Raw genomic sequence first — 14,305 nt, 5'->3', positions numbered from 1 at the left:
GGAGGAGGAGGAGAGAGGAAAGGAGAGAGGAAGGAGCAGGGGAAGGAGAAGTAATCCTGGGGAAGAGGGAGATACCATTGCTGTTCATGAATGGCTCCATGGAAGAGGAGGCAGGAAATGCATTTTTGAAGGAGGGATGAGACGTGAGTAGACAGTGCCTCCTTTTCTTTAGAGCCTGCTATATGTATGCCAGGCCTTGCACTAGGGACTTTCATCCATTAAAACTCGGTCTTTGGGCTTCCCTGGTGGCGCAGTGGTTGAGAATCCGCCTGCCAATGCAGGGGACATGGGTTTGAGCCCTGGTCCAGGAACATCCCACGTGCCGTGGAGCAACGAGGCCCATGAGCCACAACTACTGAGCCTGCGCTCTAGAGCCCATGAGCCACAACTACTGAGCCCACGTGCCACAACTAGTGAAGCCTGCACACCTAGAGCCTGTGCTCCACAACAAGAGAAGCCACCGCAATGAGAAGTCCGTGTACCGCAACGAAGAGTAGCCCCTGCTCGCCATAACTAGAGAAAGCCGGCGCGCAGCAACAAAGACCCAAGGCAGCCAAAAATAAATAAAATAAAATAAATTTATTAAAAAAACAAAAAACAAAAAACTCGGTCTCACAAGAACAATATCATGATCCCCAGTTTGTAGATGTGGAAACAAAGGCTAGCAAGAGATGATGTAGCCAGATGTGGGTGAGTGGCATCAACAAACGCGTGGCCCACAGACCATAAAGAGAGACATTGTTTTTACAGAGAATGCACACTAATATTGGAGGGGTCCACTGGGCCCAGATTACAGAAATTCTGGGACTCTGTTGAATTGACAATGGAGAGTTAGTCAAATTTCCTGAGAATGCAGAAAGGAGATAACAAGAGTTGTGTTTTAGGAAGATTCTCGGGCATCGGTCTGCAAGGATGAATTGAGTGGCAGGAGCTAGAGTGAGTAAAGACAGCGATTTCTCTACTCCGAGCACAGGGCAATAGGCATGGGCCCCAGAGGCCTGAGTCTGAAGCTGAGCGCTGTCATTGATTGGCTGTGTGATCTTAGGCAAGGCATTCTCTCTCTCCTGACCCTCAACCGTCTCAGCTGTAGGTGAAGCTGATAATAGAATGTACGTGTCTCATAGGGATGCTGTAAGGAGTAAACAAGACAAAATATATGAAATGCTCTGCCCAGTGCCTGCCCCGTAGTAATCATGCCATAACTGGGAGCCCCTATTTTTTTCGTGAAAAAGAGTGAGACCATCTTGGAGGCTGTTGTAATCCATGCGCGAGGTGATAAGGAGCCAGCCTGAGATGCTGGCAAGAGAGATTGGGAAAGGGGGAAATAATGATGTTAAGTGTAAGACAGTGACTAAGTTGTTGAGGGAAAAACATCTTTCCTTAGCCAGAATATTCTGTTTGTCAAATGCAAAACAGATTTGAAGATGAAAATTATCTATCATGTGCAGTGTAGTTTTTGTCAGGCTTTTATTAGACTGCAAGACATTGACTCCAATTTTGTAATGTCTATATCTATCACTCTTTAAGCATTCAGCATGTTGATTTCATATCTCCCAAAGCCTTTCCATTTTGTAACTATTGAAATGAAAGGTTTTGAGATAAAGCAAGGGATTTGAGTATATATGAAAATGAGTCCTAAAACGGAAGATTGAGTTTCATATTTACAACCTTTTAGTCTATGTTTCCAAAAGACTTGCAGTTTCATCATTTCCATTATGTTTTCTGAACCGGCATGAATGTTATAGATACTAAGTCTGATATTTAATTAAAAGGAGGTTGTCTGTTCATGTAGCTGCTGTCCAGGGTAATTAGTCATTTGTCTTAGGTAGCTAGAACTGAATGTTTCCACCACAAACCCATGTCAGTTATTTGATACATAAATCAGACCCTGGAGAGAATGAACTTAGGAATTCAAAACATGGAACCTGCCTTTGATTTTAATATTCAGCCCACAGTAAAACATCCTAGAATGCCAGCCTCCAGCCCTTTCTTAAAATGAGTTTATTAGTTGATCATTAAACATATGGTATATGCCTCATAATTAATTTTAAAGTTGGTTAGAGCCTGAGTAAATGGACAATTACCCTCTCCTCTACGAGCAGATCCATTATCATAATTGCTAATGAAACAAAATTCACATGCATACGTAAGGCAAAAATAACCCCTCTCTCTCTTATGTATTTGACACAGAAGCAAAAAGCTTAATCTGTAATATCTAGTAGGACTAATTCCTTCATTTTATTCTTTTTCTTTACCTTACAGTGGTAATCAAATTTTCTTACGAAGCTGTCCTGTCTAGTTTGCATTTAATTCTCCAGCTTCCCTTATTTGAAATCTAAAGCTTGTGTTTAACACTGGAATATATTATTAGCTAGATTTCAAATACCTAGATAAAATAAAGAGAGAGCATATAAATTTCATTAGGAAGTTTGAAAAACATAACTAATGTAATGGATCATTTATAATGTGTCTCTACAGTCATAGGTTAAATATCTCTGAATGAAGAATAAGAGAGATGACACATAATTTGAGATGGCACGTACTTTGGTAATTCCTCTGCTGTAGACAATAGTATTGATGGGTAATATACAGAAAAGATAAACAAAAAGACACAGCTGGTCTTGGATAGAAGACAAGTTATCTCCATGGATCAGATACAGAAAAGCAAAGCACAAGTGTGAGCAGGGCTGAATGTTGCTGGGCTCCTGGTCTAGTAATAGGCAATGATGGCCAAGTGGTTAGGTCCTTGGTGAGGCAGCTAATGTGCTCCACATATAAAGGGGGATCAGGACCAACTCAGTGTTTAAAAGCAAGAACTGGGAGTGGGGGACAGAACACTTTACCTTGTCTCATGAAAGGAAGCTGCGAAATGTTACCTGAGACCACATCCCTTGCAAGATATAGGCCTTAAGAAATAGGAGGAGACAGATACAGCCTCATGACCTAGGTATGAGCCAAGTGGCCCATTTGTTCAGCAAAAAGATCTGTCAAGTCCACAATATGACCACTGGGTGGAAACTCCAGACTGAGTCTGTACGACCTGGCTCTGGAATAGGGACCTGTAGGGCTGGGTGGAGATGACTGTAAAACTGCTAGATGGGAAGGGATGAGAACAGAAGCAGAGACAGGAAAAAAAGGCCCTAGACATGTTGCTTTTCAGAAGGCGCTTGCACAATGCTGCGAGTAAGTACCTCCTTAAATTTTGTGCCCCAGCTGCCTTACTCTCCCCCCAGGCCCTGCTATGAATCCACGAGTTCATACAAATATCAATATAAATAAATAAATGGAGAACTTGTGAAAGCTCTTCCTCACAGAAAATGTTAATAAATGTAGGCAGAATCATAGAAAATCACCATTCGGCAATAATCGTTAATAGATGCTAAAACTAGTGGGTTACATTTTGTTGAAAGATGGCATATTTACATATTTTCAAAGAATTTCCTTTATAGGACACTTAGTAATAACGAAGAAGAAAACAGTAATTTTACAGAGGAGAAACCTGGAGATACCACCGCAACCAAGTGATCAAAATTTATATCACCAGTAATGGGACATAGATATCATGTGTCTCCTGATAAGATGCACTGAGAAGGACACATCATTTGTATGACATCTCTGCCAAAGTTATAGAAATAACCTGAATTTAATCATGAGGAAAAATCAAACAAACCCAAATTGGTAGACATTCTCCAAAATACATGGCATGTACTATTCAAAATTGTCAAGATCATGAAAGACAAAGAAATGCAGAACTGTTCTAGATTAAAGGATACCAAAGAAACGTGACAACTAAATGCAATACATAATCCTAAATTGGATCCTTTTGCCATAAAGGACATTAGTGAGACAACGGGTGACATACAAATAAGATCTATAGATTATAATACTGTATTAATGTGAATTTCCTGATATCTGATTATTGTATCATAATTGTGTAAAAGAATGACCTTGTTTTTAGAAAATACACACTAAAATATGAGGGAAAAAGAGACTTTATGTCAGCAACTTTCTTTCAAACAAAGCAGTTTAGAAAAATATATAATATATACCATTAAGTGTGTGTATATATATGGTAACATTTGTGGAATTTGAGTTGTGGTACATAAGAATTCTTTTATTATTTTTGCAGCTTTTCTGTCAGGCTTAAATTATTTAAAAATAAAAGATCTAGTGTTATCTTGCTGAAGTAATAAAGGTAATTTTACAATCTTAACTACATTTAATTTAAAAACTAAGGCAAATTGAAAATAAATGAATTAAATGTTCAACTCAAGAAAACAGAAAAAAGAAAAAGTAAATTAGAAAGAAGGAAATTGTAAAGAGCAGAAATAAATTAATGAGTTTGGTAGAAAACAAATCAGAGAGAGGATCCACAAAATTTAAAAATTGGTTCTTTGGGGAAAAAAGGAATGAGTACAGTGAGAAAATAACAACAATGGTCAAGAAAAGACAAATAATTTTAGGAACAAAAAAGGGAATGCGACAGTCCTGCTGGTAAATTAGAGATTTCAGTGATCATAAGAGAAAACTACAATCAACTTTATGCCCGTAAACTTGAAAGCTTAAAAGAAATGAATATTTTCCTAGAAAATCTATCAAAAGTGACTCAAGAAGAAAACAGATACCTCCATAAACCAATAAACATTAGTGGAAGTGAGTTAATATTCACAAATTTTCTACCTTAAAAAACACTAGGCTCAGGCAGTTTTACAGAAGAAATTTACCAAATCTTCCAGGATCAGATAGTCCCTCTTTAACAAACTGTTGCAGAGAATAGAAAAATAGGGGAGAAATATCTACGAGATTTTGGAAGAACTGAGCAGAGTATCTTGCTCTACCTGATATCAAAACTTCCTATAAAGGTACATGGGAATTCCCTGGCAGTCTAGTGTTTAAGACTCGATGCTTTCATTGCTGAGGCCTGGGTTCAATCCCTGGTCAGGGAACTAAGATCCCACAAGCCGCTCAGTGCAGCCAAAACAAACAAACAAAACAAAACAAAACTTCCTATGAAGCTACAGTAATTAAGACACTGTGCTTGGTGCAGGGAGGGGCAAAAACACTGGAACAGAATAGAGAGCCCAGAAATATACTCAGATGAGCATGGACCCTGCATGTATGTCAGGTGTGGGATATCAAATCAGCGGGGAGATGGAAGCATCATTCAGTATATGCTTCTGGTAGAATTGGGGATAATTTGAGGGAAAATAAAATTAAGCCTTTATTACATATAATGTAAAACCAAACCCAGGAGAAAATCTTCATGATCACAGGACAGGAAAAGTTTTCTTAAACAAAATGAGACAAAACAAAGCAGAAAAGCACAAATCATAAAGGGAACAACTGATAAATTTGATTCTGTAATTTAAAAAATCTGCACAGAGACACCATTTAGTATCTTGAAAACATAATGTTGAGTGAAAAAACCAAGTTGCCTCATGATACAGTATGACCTCATTTGTTAAATGTTGAAAAATACATACACTAATAGTATACATTGTTTATGGATGTATATGTATGGTGTAAAATTATTAAAAATATGCATGGGAACTTTAATACTGTATTCCTAACTAACAAGAAGAAGAGAAAAATGGGGAATGGATTGGGAAGAGTACAATGGGGTTCTCAACCCTATCTGAAATGGTTTTTTTTCTTAAAAATGAGTGAGGTCTGAAACAAAAACGGGCTAAAATTAAGATTTGATAACACGGAATGTGGGTAAATGGGTATTGGTTAATATCATGTATTCACCTCTATATGCTTAAAATACCAATACCCCATATCCAAGCAGCGTGCTATAGTAAAGAAGCATCAGCCTAGATCATGGTTGAAGTCCAGGACCTACTGCTTGTTCGCTGTGTGACCCCTGCCAGATTACTTAATTTCTTAGAACATCAGTTGCTTCATTTGTAAATTGGGGTTAGTTGTAGTACTTAAAGCATCGCTGTGAGAATTACATGAACCAATGCACATAAAGTGTTTTGCCCCATGCCTGATACATAATAAATACTCAACACTCTGGCCTTTGTGATCATTTTCAACAAATTTGCCAAATTTTTATTTTTGGTGGTTTTTTTTTTTTTTACTGAGGTGTAATTGACATATAACATTATATTAGTTATAGGTGTACAACATAATGATTTGATATGTGTATATATCAGAAGTGATCATCACATTCAGTCTAGTTAACATGTCACCATATATAGTTAAAAAATTTCTTTTCTTGTGATGAGAAATTTTAAGATCTACTCTCTTAGCAGCTTTCAAATATGCAATACAGTATTATTAACGATAGTCACCATGCTGTACATTACATCCCCATGACTTATTTTATAAATAGAAATTTGTATCTTTTGACCCCCGTTCAGCCATTTCACCCACGCCCCACCTCTGGCAACCACCATCCTGCTCCCTATATCTATGAGCTCTCTCTTTTTTTTTTAAGATTCCACATATAAGTGAGATCATACGGTATTTGTCTTTCTCTGTCTGACTTATTTTACTTAGCAGAATACCCTCAAGGTCTATGTATGTTGTCACAAATGGCAAGGTTTCATTTTTTTTTTCTTTTTTTTTTTGGTCGCACTGTGTGGCTTGTGGAATTTTCGTTCCCCGACCAGGGATTGAACCCAGGGCCCTCGGCAGTGAGAGCTCGGAGTCCTAATCACTGGACCACCAGGGAATTCCGAAGACTTCATTTCTTTAACAGCTGAATAATATTCCATTATATATTCCAATATTTTATACCTATATCAATACACACACACCATGTTTGTCTTTATCCATTCATCCATTGATGAACGTTTAGGTTGTTTCCATGTCTTGGCTATTGTAAACAATGCTGCAGTGAACATGGGGGTGCATATATCTTTTCAATTTAGTGTTTTTGGTTTTTTTTTTTTTTTTTGATGAATACCCAGGAGTAGAATTGCTGGGTCATATGGTAGTTCTATTTTTAGTTTTTTGAGGAACCTCCATTCTGTTTTCCATAGTGGCTGCACCAGTTTACATTCCCACCAACAGTGCACTGGGGTTCCCTTTTCTCCACATCCTCGTCAACGCTTGTTTATTTCTTGGTCTTTTGATAGTAGCCATTCTGACAGGTGTGAGGTGGTATCTCATTGTGGTTTTAATTTGCATTTCCCTGATAATTAGTGATGTTGAGCATCTTTGCATTTGTCTGTTGGCCATTTGTATGTATTTTTTGGAAAAATGTCTTTTAAGGTCCTCTGCCCATTTTTTAATTGGGTTGTTTGTTTTGATGTTGAGTTGTATGAGTTCTTTGTATATTTTGGATATTAACCCCTTATCAGCTTTATGATTTGCAAATATTTTCTTCCATTCAGTAGGTTGCCTTTTCATTTTGTTGATGGTTCCCTTTGCTGAGCAGAAGGTTTTAGTTTCATGTGGTCTCATGTATTTATTTTTACTTTGATTGCCTTGGCTTTTGGTGTCAAATAAAAAAAAAATCATTGCTACGACCTGTGTTAAGAAGCTTACTGCTTATGTTTTCTTCTAGGAGTTTTATGGTTTCAGGTCTCACATTCAAGTCTTTAATCTATTTTCAGTTAATTTTTGTGTATGGTGTAAGATAGTGGTCCAATTTCATTCTTTTGCATGTGTCTGTGCAGTTTTCCCAGCACCTTTTATTGAAGAGACTGTCCTTTCCCCATTGTATATTCTTGCCTCCTTTGTCACAGATTAATCGACCATATAAGCATGGGTTTATTTTTAGGCTCTCTATTCTGTTCCATTGATCTTTGTGTCTGTTTTTGTGCCAATACTATACTGTTTTGATTACTATAGCTTTGTAAGATAGTTTGAAATCAGGTAGCTTGATGCCTCCAGCTTTGTTCTTCTTTCTTAAGATTGCTTTGGCTATTCAGGGTCTTTTATGGTTCCATAGAAACTTTGGGATTGTTTATTCTATTTCTGTGAAAAATGCCATTGGAATTTTGACAAGGATTGCATTGCATCTGTAGTATGGGTTGTATGGACATTTTTTAAAATTAATTTTTATTGGAGTATAGTTGCTTTACAATGTTGTGTTAGTTTCTACTGTACAGCAAAGTGAATCAGGTGTATGTATACATATATCCCCTCTTTTTTGGATTTCCTTCCCATTTAGGTCACCACAGAGCATCGAGTAGAGCTCCCTGTGCTATATACAGTAGGTTTTTATTTGTTATCTACTTTATACATAGTATCAATAGTGTATATATGTCAATCCCAATCTCCCAATTCCTCCCACCGCCCCCCCTTTCCCCTTGATATCCATACATTTGTTCTCTACGTCTGTTGGGTTATATGGACATTTTGACAGTATTAATTCTATCAATCCATGAGCATGGAATATCTTTACATTTATATGTGTCTTCTTCAATTTCTTTCATTACTGTCTTATAGTTTTCAGTGTGCAGGTCTTTCACCTCCTTGGTTAAATTTATTCCTAGGTATATTATTCTTTTTGATGCAATTATAAATGGGATTGTTTTCTTAATTTCTCTTTCTGCTAATTTGTTATCAGTGTATAGATACGCAACAGATTTTGTATATAGATTTTTGTATCCTGCAAGTTTACTAAATTTGTTTATTCTAACAGTTTTTTTTTGTGGAGTCTTTAGGGTTTTCTGTATATAAAGTCATGTTATCTACAAATAGTGATAGTTTGGGGGAGTCTTTTTTTTGTTAATTTTTCATTTTGAAATAATTTCACACTTACAGAAATAGTTACAAAGACTCCCATTTACCCTTCACCTAGATTTTACCATAATCATTCTATTATCTGGATCAAAAAAACCTTCTTGATGAATGGGAACCCAAACCGTCTTATAGCCTCTGCTATGGTAAAACTGGACTATTTGGAAGGCAGTAAATAACCGTGGTTAAGAATGTAGGCATTGGGTCTCATTGAATGTGGCGGCAGCTTTACAGATTGCTGTTTTCTCCTCCAGTGGACCTGGGCCTGCACTCCAGCAGCCATGTCTAAGGGACCTGCAGTTGGCATTGATCTTGGCACCACCTATTGTGTGGGTGTCTTCCAGTACAGAAAGGTGGAAATAATTGCCAATGATCAGGGGAACCAAACTACCCCAAGCTATGTCGCCTTTACTGATACCGAACAATTGATCGGCGATGCTGCAAAGAACCAAGTTGTAATGAATCCCACCAACACGGTTTTTGATGCCAAACACCTCATTGGATGAAGATTTGATGATGCTGTTGTCCAGTCTGATATGAAGCATTGGCCCTTCATGGTGGCGAATGATGCAGGCAGGCCTAAGGTTCAAGTAGAATACAAGGGAGAGACAAAAAGTTTCTATCCAGAGGAGGTGTCATCCATGGTTTTGACAAAGATGAAGGAAATAGCAGAAGCCTACCTTGGGAAGACTGTTACCAATGCTGCTGTCACAGTACCCGCTTACTTAAATGATTCTCAGCGTCAGGCTACCAAAGATGCTGGAACTATTGCTGGGCTCAATGTACTTAGAATCATCAACGAGCCAACTGCTACTGCTGTTGCCTATGGCTTAGACGAAAAGGTCGGAGCAGAAAGAAATGTGCTGATCTTTGATTTAGGTGGTGACACTTTTGATGTGGCAATTCTCACTACTGAGGATGGAATCTTTGAGTTCAAATCTACAGATACCCACTTAGGTGGAGAGGACTTTGACAACCGGATGGTCAACCATTTTATTGCAGAATTCAAGCGCAAACACGAGAAGGACATCAGTGAGAACAAGAGGGCTGTCCGTCGCCTTCGTACTGCTTGTGAGCGTGCTAAGCACACTCTCTCTTCCAGCACCCAGGCCAGTATTGAGATTGATTCCCTCTATGAAGGAATCGACTTCTATACCTCAATTACCCGTGCCTGATTTGAAGAACTGAATGCTGACCTGTTCCGTGGCACACTGGACCCTGTGGAGAAAGCCCTTTGGGATGCCAAGCTAGACAAGTCTCAGATCCATGATATTGTCCTGGGTGGGTGGTTCAACCCGCATCCCCAAGATTCAGAAACTTCTACAGGACTCCTTCAATGGGAAAGAACTGAATAAGAGCATCAACCCTGACGAGGCTGTTGCTTATGGTGCAGCTGTCCAGGCAGCCATTCTATCTGGAGATAAATCGGAAAATGTTCAAGACTTGCTGCTGTTGGATGTCACTCCTCTTTCCCTTGGAAATGAAACTGCTGGTGGAGTCATGACTGTCCTCATCAAGTGCAGCACCACCATTCCCACCAAGCAGACGCAGACCTTCACAACCTACTCGGTCAACCAGCCCAGTGTACTCATTCAGGTTTATGAAGGTGAGCGTGCCATGACCAAGGATAACAACCTGCTTGGCAAGTTTGAACTCACAGACATACCTCCTGCCCCCCCCCCGTGGTGTTCCTCAGATTGAAGTCACTTTTGATATTGATGCCAATGTCATCCTCAATGTCTCTGCTGTGAATAAGAGCACAGGAAAAGAGAACAAGATTACCATCACTAATGATAAGGGCCGTTTGAGCAAGGAAGACATTGAACGCGTGGTTCAGGAAGCAGAGAAGTACAAAGCTGAAGATGAGAAGCAGCGGCATAAGGTGTCTTCGAAGAATTCTCTTGAATCCTATGCTTTCGACATGAAAGCTACTGTTGAGGATGAGAAACTTCAAGGCAAAATTAATGATGAGGACAAACAGAAGATTCTTGATAAGTGTAATGAAATAATCAACTGGCTTGATAAGAACCAGACTGCAGAGAAGGAAGAATTTGAACATCAGCAGAAGGAGCTGGAAAAAGTCTGCATCCCCATCATTGCCAAGCTGTACCAGAGCGCAGGAGGCATGCCAGGAGGAATGCCTGGGGGCTTCCCTGGTGGTGGAGCTCCTCCATCTGGTGGTGCCTCCTCTGAGCCCACCATTGAAGAGGTTGATTAAGCCAGCCTAGCCTAGGGTTAACATTGTTCCACACAACACTGAAGGACCCAAATCTATAGCAAATTCCATGGCAGTTTTAAAGTTGAGCTGCTGTAGTAAACTGGGCATTCTTGATACTTGAACATGGAATGTGTGCACAGGGAAAGGAAATAACATTGCACTTTACAAGCACTGTACTGTAAGTGGAAAATGCAATGTCTTAAATAAAACTGTATTTAAAATTGGCAAAAAAAAAATGTAGGCATTATTTGTGACAATATGTATGGACCTTGAGGGTGTTATGCTAAGTAAAATAAGTCAGAGAAAGACAAATACCATATGATTTCATTCATATATGGAATATAAAAACCAACAAACAAAAATAAATCAACAAACCAAGCCAAACTAAACCAAACACATTAGCCTAGGTACCCAACTAACACAATCAGCTATATAGAACTGTACTGTAATAGGTTTACAATACTTTTCACATAAATAATACATAAAAAAAAACACAAAAAATAAACATTTTTAATCTTACAGTACACTACAACAGCTGGCATACAGGGGGTAGCATAGAGTGAACAGGCAAGAAATAAAGATACTGTACTACTGTACTCTATACAGTACTATACAGTAAAGTACACAAAAGCACAACCACTTGTAGAGGATGCACACACATGACAGTGTACGCCAGACACGTGAACCAACTTAAGTGATTAAGTGATTGGACCGCACGTTCACATCTTTGAAAGTTCGCAACTTGAAGGTTCGTATGGAGGGGACTTACTGTAGTGGTAACCAGAGGGGAAAGGGTAGTGAGGAGTGGGCAAAATGAGTTAAAGGAATCAACTGTATGGTGACAGATGGAAACTAAATTTGTGGTGGTGAGCACACTGTAGTGTACACAGAAGTAGAAATACAATGTTGTACACATGAAACTTATATAATGTTATAAACCAATGTTATCTTAATTTTTAAAAGAAGAGAGTGCAGGCATTGTACTTCAGCAGTCCTTAATGGGATCTCAGCTTTCCCACTGACCAGCCTATGACTTTGGGTAAGTCGCCCAACTTCTCTGAGTCCGTGAGAGAAAAAGTCAGCACGAGGCTTCCCTGGTGGCGCAGTGGTTAAGAATCTGCCTGCCAATGCAGGGGACACGGGTTCGAGCCCTGGTCCGGGAAGATCCCACATGCCTTGGAGCAACTAAGCCTGTGCGCCACAACTACTGAGCCTGCGCTCTAGAGGCCGCGAGCCACAACTACTGAGCCCGCGTGCCACAGCTACTGAAGCCCATGTGCCTAGAGCCCATGTTCCGCAACAAGAGACGCCTCCACCATGAGAAGCCCGCGCACCGCAAGGAAGAGTAGCCCCCACTCGCCACAACTAGAGAAAGCCCATGTGCAGCAACGAAGACCCAGTGCAGCCAAAAATAAATAAATAAATAAATAAATAAATAAATAAATAAATTTATTTTTAAAAAAAGTCAGCATGGTGTGGCGACACTGGCCACTGATCCATCCTGAGAATCAGTAAGCAGCCCCAAGATTTCTGAGGTGGGATTATCTCTGTAGCAGTTGCTGAGATGCTTAGAGATGCCTACTCTCCCTAAGGGGCAGAGAGATCTGGAGTATGGCATTTTTCTGTGTTAACCAGAGTCACATGAATGATACCCAGCTTCAGATGCCTGAGGCCAAACTTCAAATTTCCTAGATTTCTTCTTTCAGAATGCATGCGCATGCATGCGTGATGTGCCACGCATGTCCTTTTGATTTGTTTGTTTGATTTTTTCCGACTCATCAAACCCAGCTTCCTTTGCCACTTTATTCTCTGTCTTGTTCTCTGCTGAGGCTTTTAGACGTAGATGTCCTTTCCCTCCTGGGGAGGAAGAGGCCCAGTGGCATTCCCCTTGACAAGGTTCTGACTGCAGTAGCAGTAAGCAGGCCTGGCGGAAGAGATCACCCACCCAGGGTGACTTTAAGGGAGAAATAAGAAAGTTTGGTGCCATAGAACATTGAATCCCAAAAGTGGATCTGAGGAACTTTGCCAATCTTTGAAAATGTTTCTTTTTTTCCTTTCTTTCTTTTCTTTTTTTTGGCCACGCAGCTTGTGGGATCCTAGTTCCCTGAACAGGGATCAAACCTGTGCCCCTGCAGTGGAAGCACGGAGTCCTAACCACTGGACCGCCAGGGAATTCCCGACAATGTTTCTTATATCTGTATCTAAATGAGAAAAAAATAGACAAGGGAGTGAGTTTTCCATAAAGCCAAAAAGATTCAACATAATGACCAGTTCTCTATTTTGAGATGATGCCCTTCCAACTTTTTTGGTGATAAAATGTCTTTTCCTTTTTGAAATTATTGTGGTAGCTTTTTAAACTGCCTTCACTTGGCAGTCAAACTTTGTAAATCCTACGTATGTCTCCAAAATGTTCATGGGAAGTGTTATTGGTCCATGAAATTCAAAAATCTGGGAACCATTGACTTGGACTACCAAAGATGACAAGACTCTTTGATATTAAGCTCCCTATCCCAATTTTACAGATAAGCCAACTGAGGGACTTAAACTCATAGCAAGTTGGTAGCAAAACCAGGATTAGAATCCCATCACCTAATATCCAGCGTACGGACCCTTCCTCTCCCCTGCCCTGATGCTCCAAATGGGAAGAGGCATTGAAGAAAACCTCTGCCGGCCTCACTATGTAACAAGTTTTTACCATGCACTGTTTATTTCCTGTTTCATTTTAAATTCAGGAACTGAAAGAACAGCCAAAATCCCAATGGGAAACAATGACGGCTAAGTTCCCTGCCTCATAATCGTTAACCCTGTTGCAGTGGAGGCAGGCAATAAAGTGGTTACTTAAAGTTTTTGCTGACTTGTTCACTGTTGAGTCAGAAGAAGTGCCTACTCAGAGCATTAATTTCTAATTAGCTGTTAATCCAGCCAGGTTAGAAAAATAAGATGGAGAACAATAAGCCTTCCCGTATCCTTTTCAGATCGTTAACTAGCAATGGCTTGCAGAAGTGGGTCAGTGCTGTTACAGAGGGGGAAACTGGAGGTTTCTCCTCTCCCTAAAGCAAGAGACAATCAGCTTCTGGCCTGGGGAAGCTGGTGGGGGTGGAACTAGTTCAAAATTAGGGCACTTGGGTAGCTCATACCTAGAATTCTAACTGCAATGCCAGGAATAGAGGGACCCTAGAAAGAGTCACGGAGAGGCACTGCCCTGGGAAAATGTCTCTCTACGTCTAGGTTAAAGGAGACCTGGCTTTAACTAGAAAGGCCTCCAAACATCATGTTTTATCCTAGTGTATTCATTTCTTATAGTTGCTGTAACAAATCACCACAAACTTAGTGGTTTAAAACAACCCAAACTTACTATCTTACAATTCTGGATGTCGAAAGTAAAAT

General features: G+C 39.7%; 1 pseudogene; it reads left to right on the top strand.

The window, feature by feature from the left end:
• The first annotated feature begins 8,981 nt into the window (after positions 1 to 8,981).
• LOC118889250 lies at positions 8,982 to 10,918 on the top strand (annotated as a pseudogene).
• Positions 10,919 to 14,305: the final 3,387 nt, after the last annotated feature.

This window comes from Balaenoptera musculus, chromosome X (genome assembly GCF_009873245.2).
Source record: "Balaenoptera musculus isolate JJ_BM4_2016_0621 chromosome X, mBalMus1.pri.v3, whole genome shotgun sequence".
NCBI classification, from domain to species: Eukaryota; Metazoa; Chordata; class Mammalia; order Artiodactyla; family Balaenopteridae; genus Balaenoptera; species Balaenoptera musculus.
Note: the sequence above shows the minus strand (reverse complement) of the source record. Positions and strands in the feature narration are given on the sequence as shown.